Source organism: Thunnus albacares, chromosome 1 (assembly GCF_914725855.1).
Source record: "Thunnus albacares chromosome 1, fThuAlb1.1, whole genome shotgun sequence".
In the NCBI taxonomy this organism is placed as follows: Eukaryota; Metazoa; Chordata; class Actinopteri; order Scombriformes; family Scombridae; genus Thunnus; species Thunnus albacares.
This window is the reverse complement of record NC_058106.1, coordinates 5,745,715-5,767,969: the sequence shown is the minus strand read 5'-3', so window position 1 is coordinate 5,767,969 and position 22,255 is coordinate 5,745,715. Positions and strand designations below refer to the sequence as shown.

General features: G+C 40.6%; 1 long non-coding RNA gene across 1 annotated transcript; it reads left to right on the top strand.

The window, feature by feature from the left end:
• Positions 1-14,206: 14,206 nt before the first annotated feature.
• On the top strand, positions 14,207-15,539 carry LOC122988074. Its single transcript, XR_006404692.1, has 5 exons — positions 14,207-14,414; positions 14,506-14,546; positions 14,656-14,753; positions 14,869-14,982; positions 15,085-15,539. It is a non-coding gene; the product is annotated as an uncharacterized LOC122988074 (long non-coding RNA).
• The last annotated feature ends 6,716 nt before the right edge of the window (positions 15,540-22,255 follow it).

Genomic DNA, 22,255 nt, shown 5'->3' with positions numbered 1-22,255 from the left:
TTGAGTTTATGCCATTTAGGTTCACTTTACTATACCCAATATAAAAATCCCATGGTAAATAACTAGAGGCAGTAGGTGGTGAAGGTGTGTAGGGAGATTATTGTGTGTGGGAGGTGTAATGAAGGATGAATAGGGAATGCTGAATGTAGAGAGATCAAGGGCACAGAAAGAGAGAGAGAGGGAAGGAGAGGGAGAGGATAAGAGAGCAACAGACAGAAAGAGAGATAAAGAGGGGTGATGGACATGTCTCATCCTCTCTCTGACAGCTTCATCAATAGCCTCAGGACACACACACACACACACACACATACATCCGTCTCCTGTGTGTGATTGACAACTAGCAGGTGCTGGGTGAATGAAGTTGTCAGGCTGGCTGCTGATCAGCTGTGCGTCGCCGTAACAACAGCTGAAGGCTCAGCTTGACGCGTCGCTGCACTTGAAGGTGATCTCTTGTTTTGCCATAGTGTGTGTGTGTGAGGGAGAGAGAGAGAGAAAGGGAAATCTAAATGAAATAACAGACTATATCACTTTGTGTAATTGTATTTTCTGTTCTGTTCTTGATAATTATGCGAGTTAAAGCTGTGCGAGGCAAGATTCCAATGTAAAAATACACCCACGTTTTCAACTGAAATCCCAGAAGGGCTACAACATGGTGGGAAAAACAGGGTCCACTCTGTAAGAAAGGAATCAAAAATTTAGAGCAAAATGCAAACTTATAACCATTAAAACCATTTGGCCCATGTGTTTAGTGAGAGAATTTTGACTGACTATTATTAAGGCGCTTTCAGATGGGACTTGAAACAAAGTTTTGCCTTGCTGTGTTTGAGCAAATTTGACCAATACACTGTTGTTGCAGTTGGTTTTTATTTGGCACAAAAGCCAATAAAAGTGGTGATTGTAGCCATTCCAGCTGGTAGGCCTCTGGCTTTGGCCTGGCTGCTTTTCAATTCTATATCTTATGGGTAAAAAGCAAGCAAACTTTATTTATATAGCACCTTCCAAAACACAAGTTATAAAGTACACAGGGAGAAGAAAAGGGGGAAAAGGGAGCTAAAAAAGACACAGCCAAGACAAACAGAATTAAGTGTACAACCCATAAAAAAACGTATTAAATCAAGAGATAAAGGGGTATGTGGGTATGTTCACATATTGTTAAACAGTTCAAAACAACAGGGCCTTTTCTGCAGAACACATTTTAATATGTCACAGTAGGAAAAACACAGGTGCAAATAAACTATATATATACTGTATATATATATATATATATATATATATATATATATATATATACACTTATCAGCCAAAACATTAAAACCACTGACAGGTGAAGTGAATAACATTGATTATCTCATTACAATGGCACCTGTCGAGGTGTGAGATATATTAGGCAGCAAGTGAACAGTCAGCTCTTGAAGTTGATGCGTTGGAAGCAGGAAAAATGGGCTGAGTGACTATGACAAGGGCCAAATTGTGATAGCTAGACGACTGGGTCAGAGCATCTCCAAAACGACAGGTCTTGTGGGGTGTTCCCGATATGCAGTGGTCAGTACCTACCAAAAGTGGTCCAAGGAATGATAACCGGTGAATCGGCGACAGGGTCTTGGATGTTCACATTGATGCGCGTGGGGAGTGAAGGCCAGCCTGTCTGGTCGGATCCGACAGAAGAGCTACTGTAGCTCAAATTGCTGAAAAAGTTCAGCAGGATAATGCACCCTGCCACACTGCAAAAACTGTTCAAGAATGGTTTGAGGAACATGACAAAGAGTTCAAGGTGTTGTCTTGGCCTCCAAATTCCCCAGATTTCAATCCAATCGAGCACCTGTAGGCTGTACTGGAAAAACAAGTCCAATCCATGGAGGCCCCAACTTGCAACTTACAGGACTTAAAGGATCTGCTGCTAACGTCTTGGTGCTAGATACCAGAGGACGCCTTCAGAGATCTTGTGGAGTCCATGCATTGATGGGTCAGAATTGTTTTGGTGGCACAAGGGGGACCTACAACAATATTAGGCAAGAGGTTTTAATGTTTTGGCTGATTAGTGTATATATATACACACATACATATTAATGGCTGAGTTCCCTGTAGCTGCTTCATTTTTAGAGTATTGTACAAACTGGTTCACTGTCACACTGCTATGTTTTATTAGGACACTGGAATTGAACGGAGCCATCGTTAATGTTATTGGTAATGTGCTTTTCCTACTGTGAAAAGTCAAAATGTCTGCTGTGAAAAAGGCTTATGCAGTCTTCCAGGTCTCAGCTTAGCATCTTCACTGTTGCTCTCCTGGCGTCCCCCAGGTGTGTTGCATTACAAATCACATTAATGATAGTGTGGTACATTTGTGCCATTTATCTTCCTGCCATTTATGTGCCACCAAAATGCTAAATTGACTAAGGACAGATTTGACACATTTGCTGGGATTTTAGTCCACCATCAAGCAAGCTCAACTTGCTTGATGGTGGACTAAAATCACAAATTGGCCCTTGATATTTGACTCACCACAGCTGACCCTCAAATAATCCACCCCCTGCTCTGCGTCTAGTAAAGCAGTTATTGAGATAAAGCCCACTTCATATTTATTGGCTCTTTCCTTCGTTTCCCTTCTCTTCTTATGTCCTGTCTGCGCCCTCTGTCTATCCTATTACTCTGTCCTCACATTTTAATTGTATTCCTTCTTCACCTTTCTTTAGTGCCCCCTCATTGCTATTTTCTTTTCCCTTTTTTCTTTATTTCTGTATTTTGATATTATATTTAGCTGTTTACTTTTCAGTCCTTCTTACTTATTCATGCTTCTTCCTTCTCCTTCAGCTCTATATGTTTCCTTTTGCATTTCGATTTTCTGTTAGTTTCTTATAAATTTTCTCCATTGTTGCTCCTTCCATTTCAGTTTTTATCTTCCTTTTCCTGTTTCTTTCTTCCTTCTGTCCTTTATTCAGCAATCCCTGCCTCCCATCTCCCTCTTGTTCATCCTGTGTTTGTATCATTCTTCTTCCAACTCATCCACTTTTCTTACCTGGCTTGCACCAACACCCTCCTTCCACTCATCCCTCCCTCCCCCTCTGTGTACATCTTACTTCTTTGCTCACCACTGCTTTCCTTTATCCTTTCCTGTCCTTTCTTTCTGTCCTCCCCCCACCCCCACCCACCCACACACACACACACACACACACACACACACACACACACACCCTGTACCTCTTTGTGCACTTTGAAGAGTTAACATTGAGATGTGAGATATCCCACTCTGTCGCCTCCAGATATCTATTAAAAAGGCACAGGCAGCGCTCTCTATCACAGCTTAGACACCAGATGTTGCTTGCATCTCCACTCATTGCAGATGTAATGGGCCTGAATGCTGCAGTTTGCATCCATCCTGTGCAATGCAGCACCAGAGGAAAACAACAGAGAGACATAGGGACACACAGGCAGAGAGAGAGAGAGATGTGTAATTATCCTCCATTACCACCAGCTCTTTTATTTCCCCCAGCAGCAGAGGAAAATCTTGTGTAGAAATGACAGCTATCAAAGTAAAGATGGGCGTTCTGTTTCAGAGACTGAGTGAAGATTCACTGGAGTGTCACTGTTTTCCTGTGTGGGTGTGCATGTGTATATTTGTGTGTGCTGGTGTGTATGGACGTGCATGCAGGTGTTTATTTTAGATGTTGGTAAGAGCTTATGACGGCAAATACTGATATTGAAATTTTTAGATTGAAACTGCAAAAATGCATGAAATATATTTCATGCTTTTGTTGTGTACTGTCATCAAGTTTCAATGCCAAAACATATCCAGAGTGTGCAAAGATTTCTGTTTTGCCAGGATTATTTTTTTCAGCAGGGTGGAAAATTCTCTGAAGAAGTTATGACACAGAATTGTATCACTACATATCACAAAACGTGCATTCCTTGACCCTCATCATAATTACTACAGCCATTAGAGGGCTTTGGCACTTGAACATAAACATACTGTATGATTTTTTGGGGCACGAAGCACATTCATCACAAAGCTGGCTTTAACAGGGATAGGTCATCATGGTAACCTCAGCTTACTTCAAATGATAAGATGAAAACCTGTAAAGAGCATAGACTGTAATAAATATGGACATAGTCACCGTGACGTCACCCATTGGTTTGTGGACTGCAGTTTTGAAGCCTCAAGTTTAGTGATTTGACCATCGCCATCTTGGATTTCACCATGTTGCAATGTTTGATTTTTGGGGCCAGAAGTGACCACATTTGGAAGAGGGGGTGGAGCTGAGTTGTACTAGCTGCTAGCGCGGTTACCGTGGTACATTTGTAATCTATGGTTTACAGTGATAATGGTAATGCTAATGCTAATTTTAATAGTGAAAAACAGGCCTAAAACCATTCAAACTAAATGTACTCACCAGAAAAACTGAACATCCAACTCCTTCCTTAGAGGATCTTTTATCACAACCAAATACGACTTTTTTAGGCGACCAAAATGTTACAATTAACTTTAATGAACTGAAAACACACTGTGAAATAGAGGCAGCTACACCTATACTTTGTGAATCTGGGGTTACGCCATGGTTACGTACATAATCAACGTTGTTGCCGTGTTACCACGTTGATTTGAGAATAATCTAAAATTGTCAAAACTCAGTAAATTGTATTTTTGCAGTACCCTACAGTGATGGAAATGCATTGGCTTTTTGTCCAGAGTTTTTAGAGTTTGTTTGTTTAAGGACTCAAGAGGTTTTATGGCTTTTTCTCCAGCCTGCCCCCAACATGTGATGTAATAAGACATATGGGAAAGAATCATAGCATGCATTAATATTTTGGCTGCATCCAAAGAGAGACAGTTTCTAATATGTCTAAAATTTGTTAAGTTGTACTTTATGGTTTTAACCGTTTTTTTAACATGTTTCTTAAAGTTCAAATTTGGATCTAATGTCACACCAAGATATTTAAAATCAGTAACTATGTCAATTTTTTCACCTTTTATGAAAATATCAGCATTAGGAGATTGTACCATAGTTTTAGAGAAAAACATACCTTTTGTCTTGTTTACATTTAGACTCAGACATGATTAATCAAGCCAATATGTAATATCTTTTCCAATGCAATTGTTAGCTTAGCAGCAGCTAACTCAGCTGTTTTTGCATGTGTGTACACAATGGTGTCATCTGCATACATTTGTAGCTCTATATCATGACACTGTTGAGGGAGATCATTAATATATAGGCTAAATAATAGGGGACCTAACACTGACCCTTGTGGAACACCCATTTTGCACCCAATGTTACTGCACAGTGTTTCACCAACATTGTATCCTATTGGATAAATATGGAGACATCCATGCCAGTGCTCTAGATGAGAAGTTAAATTTAGAGAGTTTCTATATTAAAACATCATGACTGACTGTATCAAATGCTTTACGCAGATCTAAAAATACAGCACCAACTACTCCTCCCTTATCAAGTCTTGATTTAATTTGCTCTATTAAGTGCAAGGTAGCAGTTTCGGTGGAATGGTTTGCTCTAAAGCCAAACTGCATACAATGTAGACCAAAATTGCTTGTATGAAGAAATGTTGTCAGTTGTTTAATGACAAAAAATATTAAAGACAAAAGCAACAGTAAAATGATCTTCAATTAACTTTGCCTGTACTTTGAGTTTAAAATCTCCTAAAAATTTTGGGTCCCTCCTTAGATTATTGATGTTTTTCCAGATCAATTTACTGTTGCCTTTTGCCTCATTCAAAATATTGAGATAAAAACAAGATTCAGCTTCTCTTAGCTCTTGGATAACTTTGTTCCTTAAACCTTTATGAATCAGCATGTCAGTGTCTCTTCTAGTTTTAATTGCCTTCCTTAATGCAGCATCTCTAGATTTCATTAGTTTCCACAAATTTTCATTTTTATTTTTAGATTTTATCTGTATCCATCTGTATCCATATTAAATCTTTCCCTCACAGAGTTGATTCTGGGAGTAGAAGTATCACAGCCATAGTCCAGTACATCATCCCAGTTCAAACTGTAAATTTCATTGATAAATTCTTCTTGCTTAGCTCTGGATATGCATTGAAGGATCATTGTCTTAGTTGCCGTGGTCTTAAATCTACTTTTAATCATTTTTCTCTCACATGGGGTTAGGTTATGATCTGATAAGCCAGTGATTAAATTATAACTTTTAGTTATTCTTTCTGGTTTGTTAGTAAATATCAGATCAATTTGTGTACTGGGGCATTTTGTTATACTAGTTGGGCCTTTAACCAGTTGTTCTAGTTGGAATTTCTCTGTGATTTTTATTTTTTTCCTCTTAGTTTTATCCTCCCAGTTCACATTAAAATCACCCATAAGTAATAATTCTTTGTTGAGATTGCACTCTTTCAAGACTTCTGTGAGTTGATCATAGAAAGTGTCATCTGCAGAAGAGGGACCATAGATACCTATGATGTTAAAAGACATTTGCTGGGATAACATTATTTTTATCCCAACATATTCCAACGTGTTACCCGCATTATAAACCACACATTCACATTTGTTGTTGTCTCTCACACAAAAAAGCACCCCTCCTCCTCTTCCATCAGGTCTGTCTCCTCTGAAACATTGGTATCCGGGCACCGTGAACACACTTGCAGGAGTTGTTTGTTTAAACCATGTTTCAGTCAGACGGAGAAAGTCCAGATTTGAGTCAGACACAAGATGAGTAAGCTGACTGCTCTTTGCAGTAATGCTTCTGATGTTAAAATGTCCACCAATACCCCCCTCGGTTTCAGCTTCAGGTCCCATAAGACTTTTGCATGATTGACAGTTTGGAAGGTTTTGAATAACCTCTGCATCCTCACTGCAGGGTTTCGACACACAGTGGTGTCAGCAGCAGCTTTTGTGAGAGAGACACTGGACCTATCAAGGTTTCCACAGCCCGGTAGCGAAAAGTTATTCATTGAGACATCATGCCTCGTGTTAACAAAGTTTAGTCTGTTAAGGGAGAAGCCCAGCTCAGAAAGTTGCTGCTCATTCATTTATGGCACTCGGCCACAAATCAGCATCGAAGTTCTGGAGCACTCCAGGGGTCACTGGTCCAGCATTTAGCTGAACATCTCCGGAGAGCAGGATCAGCATGAAGAGGAGACCTGCTATTCTCCGAAATGGGGTGGCAGATGACTGGTCCACTGGATTGGTGATTCACTCTAGTACCTGGGCTCGTCCGTGCCGCAGGACAGAGGAATAGATTGCAAAATATCCCAGTAAGTTATGATGAAAACTCACTGTAGGAGCGTCAACTGGCCATGAGCCAGCATTTGTCCCAAGCTCAATCACTCGGTGTCCCAATTGTTTTCCATCAGTGTTGATTGCTCTGGCCAGACAGACAAGTACAGGCAATACAGCAATGAGCACCAACAGTAGTCCAAAAAGCACTCCATGAAACACAGCCCAGGTGTTTTTGCTGATGAAACACTGCTTTGAATTTGACACAGAAGATCCATGTGGCCAGGACCGTTTCCTTCAATGTTGAGATGGATGTACAGATGATCTTACTTGATGTTTAATCTGATGTTTAAAACCTGGACTGGCCTGGTAGCAGAGTTGGCAGGGGGGTGAGCTGAACATCTCCCCATCCCGATGAGTGACCCCCAGTTTTATACCATCACTTCTTGAGTCCAGGGTGTATAGAAGCTCCAGCATGTGTGGATTACATTACCAGCAAGGATCCTTTAAGTTTTCTTCCTGTTTTAAAAAAAAATACTCTTCTGTTGAAATTACACAAAAGGCAAAGAAGATATGATCATTTTTACCTATTTCTGCCATACACAGTCATATTGAAAACAGAATTTTGCGCTATTCAAGTTAATCTTTCTCGCAGTTGATGTTACAATTTTGGTTGCTTTGCAACTATCACTGTCTCTTTGACGTCACTAGCAGTCTCAAGTGCTATTTGCAAATGCTAATTTGCTTACAAATACAAATAATCTTATTTGTACTATTGTATTTACCTGCGTTGGAGTTTATAAGGAGCCTTTAGAAAATGTCTGAAATAAAAGAAAGAATTAAGAGAAAGATAACTGCTGCCATGGCCTTGGAGATGCTTCAGAACTTGGGCAGCGATGACTGATGGAGGGGATCTATCAGAGGTGGAAAGTGACAGCCACCTCTCCTGAGTGAATGAAAACACTTCATTCTCAGAGAGTGATTCAGAGTCCACACTGAGGGAAAAGAGACAGCTTTCATCGGAGACTTTGGATCCAGATGTTCTGTTCACGGCTGATGTACCAGGTGAGCTCCACTGTCCTTTCCTGCTGTCCTGCTGCCCTGCTGTGCTGCATTATGCTCCACTGTCCTATTATTATTGTTGTTATTATTATTATTATGATTGTTGTTGTTGTTCTAGGCCTTCCTGAGCCAGTACGTGCTCTTGAGCCAACTGGAGTGGACAGTGTGGACAGTCCTTCAGTCAACTGAACATCCAGGGAGAAGGCATAGTCAAAATGTCCTGAATGAAGCTACTGGCCCCACAGCACATGTGAAGCACAATATTGACGACGTGCTCACGGCCTTCTTGTGTGTGTTTGATGATGGCATGCTGAAGCATATCAGGCACTGTGGCTGTGGCACATCGGCACAGCAGTGACAGCTCATGGGACCTGACAGTGGCTGAACTGAAAGCCGTCATAGCCCTGCTATATATCTGTGGAGCACAGGGTGCAAAAAACATGGAGTTGGACAGCCTGTGGTTGGAGAAAGGGGGCTTTCTGTCTTTCAAGGAAACCATGGCCAGAAATGGAGATTCCTGTGGTTTGACAAGGAGACCCGACGTGTGCGTCTGCAAGATGACAAGTTTGCCCTGGTGTCGGCCACTTGCAACAAGTTTGTTCAGAACAGCATAGCCTGCTACAAGCCTTGTGCCAACATCACTATAGATGAGCAGCTGTTCCCCACCAAGGCCCAGTGCAAATTTATTCAGTACATGGGGAATAAGCCTGATAAATTCGGCATCAAATCTTGGCTGGCAGTGGATGTCCAAACAAAATACATGCTGAATGGGGCTCCATTTCTGGGAAAGGAGGAGATGCAGAGGAGAGGTCAGCTCACGGGAGAGAGTGTGGTGCTGAGACTGGCAGAGAAGTACTACAAGGGATAATTTTTTCACTTCTTTCAAACTGGTCATCGTCTTACAGGCCCAGAAGACCAGCCTGGTTGGCACCCTGCTGTTGAGCACAAAGATGCTGAAATGTGCTGATGTGACACTCACCATTTACCAGAGAAAGCCTAAGAAGAATGTGTGCATTCTGAGCAACATGCACACAACCGCGGGTGTCACAGATGGGCCGAAGGCTAAGCCGGAGTCGGTGACGCACTATAATCACACCAAGTACAGCGTGGACGTCCTGGATCAGATGGCAAGGGTGTTCTCTGTGAAAGGCAGTACAGTAGGTGGCCAGTGGCTGTATTTTATAACTTGACCTGGCTGGGATCAGTGCCTGCATCCTCCTCAAGGAGTGCAGCAAGTTCATGCAGCAACTGACAGAGGAGCTGAGAGTGGAGTTCATGGAGGGGAAAAAGGCAGCATGGCAGTTGGCACAAGGTCCCAGTCAGCAGCAGAAGCAACCACTGCAGCAGACACCAAAACGGAGGCAGTGCCAGGTTCGGAGAAGCTGCAATCAAAATAAAACACAAGACACCTCCTGCAAGTGCCGCAAACCCGTGTGGAAACTGTGTGAGGAGAAGAGAGGTCACTTGTGTTGACTGTGAAGCTTAAATAACCAAGCACACTATTGATGTAATTATGTTAATATATAATTAGTGTTATTTAATTGTTTTATTGGTCTATAGCCAGCTTTTTTGATTATTTTGTGTGTTATAAATGTTAAAATAAAATTGTTTCATAATCAAATATGATACTTTCAATTGTTATTTTCTTGTTCTGAGTCATGTTGACTGAATTCACTATGGAAAAATACTGGTGTGAATAATATGTTGACAATAACATATTGACAAATGTATAATTAAACTGCATTAATCTTTCAATTGGGTATTTATTATGACAGATTATAGAGTTTGGAGTTTAGCGGTCAAAATGACTTACCACTTACTGCTTACCACTTCTGCATTGGCTTCACTTTTCAGATCTGGCACTACTCGCTTGGTGAAGAGCCTATTTACTGACCAGTCAGCCTTCCTATCTCCTGTCTTCATGTGGACCTACACTTTATGAAGAACATTCGCATTGGTAGAATCTAATCACCAAAATCTTTTCAAGTTGCTTATCTCAGTAATTATTTCAATTGATCTCTCCTTATTGAACTGAATTCAGCCGCTACAATAAACAGCATTGCCTGTGGGTATCACCATTTCATCTCATGCCATAAGTACTCCACTCATAGTTCTGATGATGTTGCTTTTGATTTATTTGTAATTAACAACACAACTTTCACATGAACATGCTTATAGCTGGGCAGGAAAATCCAGAGTTTAATGTTCCAGTTGATAACCATCTTCATGATACCGGTTATCCGAGATCACCAATGTTAGGCTCAGTGAAGCCAAGTGACCCAAAAAGAACCAAATTAAGTGGAAATCTTGCAAAATCAAAGATGGTACAGGTCACTGACTACAGTGCTGTTCACCAGTAGTAGTTAAATGGAAGATCTTTTTCTATCAGGGTATATTGTGTGTTTCATTACACTGCATGAAAAGTGGGAGTATCGTGAGTAAGCAGCACTGTAAATTGCTGTGGAAGTACAGGTTGACAGGAATTCGTAGGCAGCACAGAAAACTACCAGGGACTGCCAGGAATTGACATGGGGTTTCAATTTCTGGCAGTTTTATGAGTCAGAGAAGCTTGGCAGTTGACCCCAAGCCCCTAGGTATAGGGAAGGCTTTCAAATGTTAATGAAAATGCTGTGAGCTATACAAATGTAAATCAGGATAGTAGGGGAATTTTGACTCACCTTAGTACTGGTGCAGAGGTTACACCTTTTTCTAAAAGGTACTAACTCCATTTTAAGAAAATCTCTGTTATAAACAGATCAGGCTTAGTATAGTTATAGACTTATAAATTATAGCTTGAATAGATTTGCCTTATATAAGTATGCTATGATGAATTACCTTGTATTCCAATAGCAATGGTCAATAATGTTATAAAAAAGATACACAAAACAGTACAATTTATTTCAGCAATTTATGTTAATACTATCCAGTGAGGGTCAGTAACTTGTTTTACAATCAGTATATACATACAACGATTGAAAGGCTATATATAGACTGGGCCACAAGACTGAAAATCCACCTCTTCAATCTTGCCTATGAAGAGCTTTGTACACTATCCTAAATGTCAACCACCATGCAGAGTGGCATGACTACAGTCACTGTCTTGCTTAAATGCACGGTCGTTGTGTTTACCACACATCTTGGTGTCATATCATATTTCATCATATTTGGCTCCATTAAAAAAGGCTCTCCATTCACATACTGGTAATCCTGCCATACTTGTCTCCTAACACATCTAGGGTTGGGCCTATGTAAAAATGTTCAAGCCTGTTTGATGGTAAAAGTAGAGTCATTCACTCTGGAGAAAGATTGTTGATATTTGAACTAAATACCCAAACAAATACACTCCTCCCTTCGTGTTCCTTCAGAAGCTCCGCCCCCCTCCCACCAATTCATGGACGCACATTGCCAAGACAACGACCAAAAGAGAAATATGGCGGAATCCAGAGCGATGCGTCAGCGAAAGAGTCACTTCTGTTCCTCTCGTACACAAGTGAAAAAAAAAATTGTCTCATGTGAGCGCAACAGTCCATACATAATCTTCGCCACTCTGCAACCTACCCACTTCTGACTCGACCTGCTCTCAGCGTCTCTGTCCACAGAAGCAGCGGGATATTTTTGTGATTTACACAGCTGCCTGCTGACAGCTGCCTGTATTGAACGATCTTTCTCCAGAATCACTGACTCTACCTTTAAGCCGAATGCCGGGCCGGACTGGTAATACCGAATGTTACCACAAGGTGTCCTACGTGACTCAGCCACTCTCCAGTGGAACATAATGAAAGCCCATGAATGAGAATGTAGCAGCAACACAATCAGTTTTTATTTTTGCTTTCAATCTGGCATATCATACTGACGGTTGAATGTTTTGAGCGGTGATTAAAAAGTGGGGCCCATCTGTGCAGCAATGGAAGAATATTTTCACTGGTGGGAATGTAAGTTGATCATATGTTACCACCTTTTGACATGACTTTTTTCATGCAGGGTTTACATGTTGCCTCATTTATGTCTTTCGGCTCACCTCTTTTGTTGACTTTGAATCCAAAATGTTGCCATATTGGAACAGTTTTCGTTTTCTTTGACACTAATTCTGCAATGTCTCATCTCGTTACCCCAAGAACCACATGAACTTTCTAGTAAACAACACTCCGTGCACCATGCGCATCATCTTCCCCCCACCCACCTTTGATTGGTCTACTGAAATTTGCAACCCGGTCTCTTCAAACTGAGTACAAAATTGGACTTTGGCTTATGCACTGCACGCAATTTGAAAGTGTAAAGTTGTGCTATTTGTAAGCAGATTGAAGAGAAGAGAGAGAGGGTTTTTTGTTGCCGGCCTCAGCACTAAATTGCCCATGGCCTGTCAGTCTTTTTTTTGTGCACTCGGACACTAGTGACTCTGTTTATAAACAAACATAATATTATGTTAATCGTGTTGTCATATTGCTTATTACTAATGCAATAAAAGTTGGATTTAGCACCGTCGGCACAGGTTGCTGATGTAGGCTACTTTTTAATTTGCCAGCTGTCAGGTGGTTTGCATAAAATCAAACCGGTTTAAGCTCGTACACCAGACCAGACGAACAACAAAAAAAAAGACCCAACCCTAAACACATCCTCAGGTATTTTCCACTTTCACCATTCTTCACATTTCTCCTCAAATCAAGGTCTTCCAGAGACTGTACAACACTCTTGTAAAAGTAAGGCTGTATTGGATAGACATACTCTTAACTGCTGGAAGATTTTGCCTTTTTTTAGCAAGGCAGAGCCACATTTCTTCCTCAGTGCAGACCTCTTCTGTGGGTGTTTGTGGAATGGGATGTAACCAGAAGTCTTGCACACCTTTGTGCTATCCAATCTGAGCGCAGGTTTCAGTAAACATATATGCGTTTTGGACAAACTGCATATTGTAAGAAAGTGTCATGGAGGAAGACTGTTCATTTCCTCAAAGAGAATAAAGTCTTTGGAATATTGCTTGAGAATGCAGTGAGGGAAATCAGCACAGGGAATATTTCCAATTACCCACATGAACTGTTTGATGCACATAAGAAGTGATGTGATGGCATTGTCAGAAATCTTGAAGGTTGCTTGCCATGACAAAATCATCATGGCCAGAAGTTTCATCAGTATGTCTTCTGGTTTTCTGAAGACTGATCACTTCCATGTCCCTCTCCATCTTGCTGGTTGGGATAGGCTTCACTCTGCACCTTTGCAAGGCCTTCCTCTTCTTTATCCTCCTCAGTCACAAACTCATCCTTAAAACAGCTCAAAACAAACATAGGTAATAATTACTGCTAATTGAGTTAAATAAGCTAAATGGGTTAGGGACGGTGAAAAGACCATCATATGTGCAGTTTCACTCTCAAACGACCATACTCAGCACATGGATGGGTCCATTTGAGAGTGAAAAATTATATGTGCAGTTTTACTCTTTCACTGTAGGCTGAAAATATCATCATATGTGCATGTCAAACAGCTAATGTTAGTGCACTGAACGTGATCATTGATTCACTTGCGTACCTGTTAAAAAGTATTCTCTAGGGACGTCACTCAGGGGCTTTTGGAATTGTTTATAATCTAATTGTTTATTATAAAATTGCTTTCATAGTTCCCTAACAGAAATTTAACCTGTACACTGTAAAGCTGATGTTGAAAAAATGAAATATGGAGGTGAAACATTTTGGGTTTTCCATCTATAGCTTGAGTTCTGAATAAGCCTGTGTGTAACAAGAGATGTTTGCTTCTTCATCTTGCACTGAATCTGAATAGCTGCAGATGAATGCTTTGGTCATCTGCTGTTTGGTCAGGAAAACATGCAAACCCATGCAGAAGATACATAAGTGATGCATTAAATATTTGTATCCACACCATCAGTACCACACAAAAGGGTATGTGAACACTTAAAACAAATTATTACAGTGACCATAACAGTGAAAAGCAACTGAATTCTCAACCAGCCAATAAATGGTGATCGACTCCTTTCAGCCAGTTCCGCAACAGACACAGACAAGAAACTGCTAACTGTTATGAGTGGGCTGTCTTGCCAGATGACTCTGTTTGCTGCCGATGTGAATCAGCAACTGACCACAGTGAACACCAAATTGGTATCCATGTCGGAGATGAAGAGGAAAACCCAGGCGTCCAATCCCAAAATTGCGGTAAAAATAAATTCAGTGACAAGGTTTGCAGTGATTAAATGCGCCTACAAACTGCTTAAACTTAGATATAAATGTTCACAAAAGTGACTTTTTTTGTCTTGTTGTGTTTTATAGGAAAAGGTGCGTCGTCTTCCCAACTCTGAAGCAAATTGCAGGTGCTACGAACCGGAGCAAGGATAAGATTAAAAAAGTAGACTACATGCATTCTGCTGTATAAAAGTAAATATATACATTCTCTGATCTATTTACATTTTGTTTTCACAGACTGAGCTTGTCTCACAACGAGCCAGTCACTTCTTATTTGGTGGTAACCCTAGCTGCAAGATCAGATTTGCACAGTGTGGATAATGATGTCATTCTATGTAAGTAATGTTCACTGTGATTTTTTTTTTTTTTTTACTGTGTATCTTTTCCATGAATTAGCTAGGCTATTTCCTATTTTGCTATTTATAACATACTAATTGAATTGCTTTCCAGCTGCCTGTAAGACCTACTATGAGACACAGGAACTTCAGGTACAGCCAACCGGACCTTGTGGCTCAGGCAGCAGCCATGAAGAGTTCAGCCTGGAGTCTACAGAGAAGGAAGAGGGTAAGATTTATTGTTGGTAAATGTGACATTATTTTTCAGCTACATTAGTAGATGTATTGTGTCAACACACACTGCATTGAGCAGTACTGATTATGTTTACAGCTGCTGGAAGTGAGATAGAGTGTACTAGCAGCAGATGATATGGACTTCTGATGGGGCATCACGATTGATATGATGTCCAATGAGGAGGATGGCACAATTGAAGGGGTGTATGGGGGGATCATGCAACCGCCATCCTTTTGCAGCCAGGAGCTTACCTGAGCGACCTGTGTGCCACACTTCAGGCAAGACTGGAAGCTAATCCAAAGTATACGGCTAGACACCACAGATGTCTGCTCACTGGAGCACATTTTGACAGAATGCTACCAAATACATATGACTCAGAGGTGGCAAAAAGACATTTCAAGGCTCATTTGATGTACCAGGTCTGGCTGTAGGCTTACTTTTGTTCCAGGACACTTCCTGGACACTTTGAAAGCTGCTGGCTAGGCCAGTAGTTGTTTCATTGACAGTTGTGATTGTGCATTTCCTATTTTTGCTAATGAATCAATAAAGCTTTTTTTTCCCCCAATAAATTCATATTCGTGTCATTGATTATAGTGTAGCCTACAGGATAACAATACATGAATATATACTACATATAATATATATCACATGAATATATAGTCTTAAGTAACTGCAGTATTTTTGATATAGGCTTAATAATCATCTGCTCCCATTGTTGCTCATACAATTGCTATGCTGATGATACCCAGCTCTTCCTATCATTCCTGCCAGAAGACCACACTGTCTTGGCTCAGATCTTTTCATGCTTTGCCGATTTCTCAGCATGGGTGAAAGAACACCACCTTCAACTCAACCTCTCTAAAACCAAGCTCCTTGTCATCCCAGCCTGTCCCTCTATACAACAACAGATCAGTATCCAGCTTGAATCAACCCACCTCATCCCCACAAAGTCTGCCCGAAACTTGGGTGTCATGATTGATGAACAACTAACCTTTAAGATTCATGTGGCCTTAATTGCTCAGCCACGTAGATTTGCCCTGTAGAACATCAGGAAGATCAGACCCTACCTGTCTGAGTATGCAGCACAACTCCTGGTACTGGCTCTCATAATATCACACATTGACAACTGCAGCTCCTTACTGGCAGGCCTCCCCACATGTACGTTCAAACCTCTGCATATGATCCAGAATGCGGTGGCACGGCTGGTCTTCAACCAGCCCAAAACAGCACGTCAGCCTGCTGTTCATATCCCTCCACTAGCTCCCAGTTGATGCCCACATCAAATTCAAAACCCTGACACTCACTTACAAAACAGCAACTAAAACAGCTCCAGCCTACCTGAACTTCCACACTCACTATTGGACTAGAACTTATCTTTATGGCACTTGTTCACATTGTTCTCTCCTGACTAGATCACTGCTTGTGTTGTATCAGCTCTCAAATGTACATCGCTTTGGATAAAAGTGTCTGCTAAATGAAATTGTAATTGTAATTATACACATAACTTAAAATTAAATTATTATTATTGTTGTTGTTGTTATTATTGTAAGGGAGGAGTTTACCCAAGCCTACATTATAATGGCCCAGGATGACCAAGAGCAACAGCTACCAACCAATCACAAGTGATTTTTCTTTAAAAAAGAAAGAGTTAAGTCCAAAAGAAAGAGTTTCTTTTAGAGTTTCATCCAGTGCGTGTATGTCTGAGTGAGGCAAGTTCCAGCCAGGCCAGGTTTTACTACTATTCAGATGCTAATTAGAGTCATTCACACCTGCGTTCTGCCACTCTGCCCTCCACCCCCTCCTCCTCCCTCCCCCCACTGCCAGCGATTCGCTCTCAACAATTTATGGCACAGGTGAACATGGACTTTACAGGCTGTAAACAGCCACTAACTGCTGGGATTTAGTGAGGTTTGTAGGTGTTCACGAGGCCGAAAATCTGGTTTTTCATGCAGTGTACTTTGCAATGACCTGACATTTTTTCTGGCTTATAGAGTGGTTTAGAAGACTGCTACCACCTAGTGAGTTTGTATTTTTACCATTTTTCCCATGCCGAATTTTATGAACTAGGTGTTCAAAAAGGGACTGAAATAACCAGGTTTCATGATATAGCTATTCATAACAAGTGTCGACCTACGATAGTCCTCTCTCTACAGTATTTTTGTAACTCTTCAGATAAAAGAAAAAATGCCAAAATCAGCAGTCTAGGAAACGTTTTTAAACTGATATCATGGACATAACATGATGCAAGTAGTATGGATGGCAACTCACAACGTCTAAATTTTGGTGAGGTTTTAATTCTATAAGCTTTGTCCAAACATCCTGAACATCATTCTCTATACAGAGTCTAGTGTTTGTAATGTAAGAGGTTAGAGCATATTGTTGTTGAAGCCAAAGCAACACCACTTTATACCCTAAGGTATTAGCTATCTGTTTGTCATGCACAACCTTAGCTGCAGCAGACGACAAATAAATCTCTTCATCCGCGTTGCTGTTATTCCGCTTCACATTTGATCTTGGAGGATGTGGTCACAGACAATCAAAATCATAATTATGGATACAGTGCAGCAAGGGGGACATTTTAAAAATGGTTCTGAGGTGACCAGCGCTCATCTATTTATTTTTATAGGGGTCTCGGCGCGAGCAACAAACGTGATTTATTTCCCTGTGCTTTTAAGGGTGCAAGACCCAGACATTCAGAAATGAAGTGGAACGCTGCTAAGAATTTCAAATGCACTTTTAATACATCCCCCTCATATTGACGTTTAGGTGGGAATCCGTCTTTTTTATTTCTGTCATTTCTAGCGCTGCAACCATTGGTATATGTGTGAGTGTGTGTGCATGTGTGCGTGTGTGTGGCAACATTTATTTCCCCTCATCGTCTGTTGAGAGTTAGAGGGGAGGTGTGTGGAGGGTGGGAGTGTAATGGTAATCATTTTTTTGTGACTGCACCCAGGGTCTGAAGTGGCTGTTGCAGAGGACTTTTAGATTGATCTCGCAACATGTGCGCACACACACACACACACACACACACACACAAGCCCTGAAGAAGATATGCTATATGGATCGCATCCATCCCCCTCTGCTTGCCCTCCCTCCATGCCGCCATTTGATTAATGATCCAAATATGTGAATAAAAATATCAAAACAACTCGTCAAACCCAGGGGTTCCAGAGACGAAACAGCTTAAGGATGAAACTACGGGACTAACGAATGGAACATTTTTTTTTTTTTTTTTAGTAAATATTACTTTTTTGTCCTTACTTTTAATCTCCATCTCTGATTAACTGATATTGTTTACCCAGATGTGTGATGATTACAGGAAATGAGTCAGCATTTGATATCAAATAATTTGAGATGTGAGAAAATACAGAAATTGTAAAAAAAGTGTGTGTGGTTGCATACTTACTTTTGTATTATTTTGGATGTGTGTTTTGCACAGTTTGTGGATGCATGTCACCACCCCAGTGAGCATGTGGATGCTTAATTTGCAGTGGTGGCGCTATCAGTCCCCTTCTAACACAGTAGACCACTAATTGACATTTTCATTAACAGCAAATTTATGTTCCTATTTCTGTCTGCAATAATGACCATTTCCCTAGCAGTGCTATGGGCTCTGCTAATGGACATGGAATAAAGGCGGAAACATGTTTAATTATGATGGAAAAAACAGACCATACATGCTCTGTCTCTCAGTGGTGTCTTTGAGAAGGAGGTGAAGCAGGGTTGGATGATGGCTGGAGGCAGCAGACAATTGAGACACAGGGAAAGATTTAAAAGACAACGAAAAGACTGACATCACGCATCATACCCCCAATTAACAGCTTTTACACACTTGATGAAGAGATGGATTTGGAGAACATACACAGTCAATGAGCCAGCTGGATTTGGGGCACCACGTGTGAAAACTAAATAGATTTAGGGAACACACTTGAAATCATGAATTCTTCCATCACAACAACACACTAAAAGAAACCCCTGTATCACCCCCATATCTCTGCTTTTACCACATAGTCACATTGTGACTGAATATAGCAAGGACAGGCCATCTGGAACAGCAGGGATTGTCCCTGGTGGGCCGGTCAACCATTGGTCAGTGAGTCCAGCACAACCGATACAAATAGACTTTTAAAAAAAAATGTCCTAAGCTGTACACTGGCCAACTGACTTAATACAGGTGGGGTCACAAGTTCATCACATCTCCTGGGTCTATCTCTCTCTCCACAGAAAAATTACAATGAAAATGGCAGACTGTGTTGTGCATAAACGTAAACTTTCAAATTAAAACCACGACACCTTCAAGTAATGTCAGAAACATATGAAGAGTATTTAAAACATGATCACCATGTTGCTGAGATGGGACATTTGTCTGCATAGATCATGGAAATCTTGTTAGCCACATATACCTGAAAATGATATCATCTTACAAGATTTTGATTTAAAATCCATCAACCCTTCCTTTGCAGAGTAAGATAGGAAGGGAAAGAAGGAAGGAGGGATGAAAAAGAGAGGAGCAAATGGCAGGCAGAGGAAACAGAAAGAAAGGAGAACAAAAGAAAGATTAATAATGTTCTCCACTCTCACGTTTTTTATATCATTTAAACAGCCTACAAATTCTACAAATGGTTACATAAAGAGATATAACACAATGATGATTTGGCTTAAAAGACATTAATCACTTCAGAACTGTCCATCACATTGCATTAAATTGTTTCACTTCTTTCAGATCACACAAGGTATGATTGCACCTTTCCTGATCTCAGTGCGTCATAATTAGAATGAACTGCTATCATTCCAATGAATGGCAAAACCTGCTGTGCTGATGATGTCCACATCACAGTCCACTGCAATGAGCTCCAGCAGAAGACAGTTTTCAATGTCTGACTGACAGATTCCTATCCATTAGCTGGCTTGTCAACTACTTTGGATTTGGTCAAAAAAGCTGCGGCGTGGTGAAAACCTGTATGAGACAGGGATGCTTACTTGATTGCTCTGCCTGGTTGACATGAGATGTGATGCAGTCACACAGCCGGAGCAGTATGTGCAACCCGTCCTCACAAGAAAAACGACAGCATTGCTTGAAAATTCAGGCCGGCAAAAACGACCTATAGTTATGTTTACACCATCTAGCAGCCGTAGTATTTATGACCTGGGGAAGTTACGCAGTGCAGATGACATCAATATAAGGTGACTTAATAAGATGGATAAGATGATTTTTGCCTTGTTAGGAGGAGGCAGGTTGGGTGGATGGCTAAATAGATAATGGACTTTGCTGCAGGAGACCACAATTCACTTCCTGCTTCCAACCGCAAGTGTCATGTTGTAAGTCGGGACATTTTAAAAAAAAAACATAATGTCGTGGTCTTCCCCTAACCCTAACCAAGTGCCAAAACCTAACCAGACCATCACACCATAAAACAGAATTATTTTTTAACAGTGATCTGTAACAGGTTTGGAAAGCTGCCATGCATTACTACAGCCACCAGATGGCGTAAACGTAACAATAGGTCATTTTCGCTCGTTGCCTGAATTTTAGGCCTATGTTGTTGTTGTTGTCTTTTTTGCTTGTTTGGTTTTTTTTTTGAGGACGTGTTGGTATGTGTCAGGCAGGCGCCAGGTTAACTTGCAAAAATCTGCCGACACAGAAAGTGTTTCATGTTTCTAGTTTGTTTGGAATAAATATCAATAGCATTAGCAATTTAGCAATCATGGTTATGTTAAGAAAAGAGCACCACCTATAGTAAACTTAGACAACAGAAAAGTCAGAAAATGACAAACGATCCATGGGTAGTGCAGAGCAAAAACAGCACAGCAATGAAAGCTGTCCAACAGAAACACTAAAGATATACTCGGAAAAAGTTTAGAACACAAAGTTAAAAAGGGCTCATGAACTGGCTATGGTTGACATTCATAGACATACATAATATAATTTACAGAATGTGTAGCACTTAGGGCTGTCACAATATCAGATTTTCACAACACGATTATCATGGCCAAAATAATTCACAATAACGATATTATCACGATATCTATAGAAAATTTGGGGGGGAAAATGCTCTCAGTCAAATCATCTCTAACTTTGTTGATTGTGTGTTTTGTCTCTTTTCTAGCAAATGAATTACACTCAAAATATGAGTGTAGAGAGGTGGTAAGAGAGTTGGTAACCATAACTGTACATAGTTTGAAAGAAGTTTGAACACACTGAAGGTTTTTTTTTTTTTGGCAAACAAATCACTGCAGATGATCTACAGCTGTGACTTATTAGCTGGAAAACACAATGGGACCATAGCATGGAGCTTTACCTAGTCCAAGTTCAAATTTAATAACAAGATCACAGAAAATGAATATTTTTCACGTTTGTCTAAGGGTATGTCTGCATTTATCTATAATTAATGTAGCCTTATCACTCAGTCATTTTTCTGATACGAGTCTGTTTATCAAGCTTTCTGTTCTACCCCTGCACAGTACATATACAGGTTACAATAATAACGGGGATTTACCACTCAAAATTCCCCCAAAAATTCAGATTGTTCCTGGAGTTTACTTTCCATATTCTAACAAGCCAATTCACATGGTAGGTGTTTTTGATGTCTGTCACTTGCGCATCTCACAGAACAGATACGCTTTCATTTCAATAAATGTATCAATCCACACTGACTCCGAGACATGTGCGAGTGACGTGTGTATCATGGAGACCCTTGGCGTTTTTTCACGCTCTATTTCTGTCTCATTTAGTACAGTGTAATCTGCACCGACAGCTGTTTAAATCACACAAATATCCTGCTGTATATGTATTTTAAACTTATTAACTGTATCTATATTGATTGATCAAGGCTCCCGGTCTGGCTGTGAGCTACCAGTTTCAATGTAGGCAGACTCTCCTCACTCGCTACGGTGGGAAATAAAATCAATGAATCAATAAATACAAACACTGTTGATTTCTTTCTGTGTAGCCGACATGAAAACTATTTTAGTTCAGTAAATTTCTGCTGTCAGTCAGTCTGGTGATGGCTGTTTGGCCCTCCACTGTCCTCTCAGCTTCCCAGGAGCTGCAGCTGACAGACAGCTGCTTCTGTGGACAGAGACAATGAACGTAGGTCCGGTCGGAGTCTGTGTGGATTGAACGGATAAATCGCGCTTATGCATCGCTCATGTCTCGCTTCCTATGTGGATTCCCAGTATGACCGCTCAGCTCCACTACAGCAGTTGCTATCAGAAATTTAAATCTTTGTCATGTTATAACGTTAAACGTTTTTGTCGTGTTCACAGA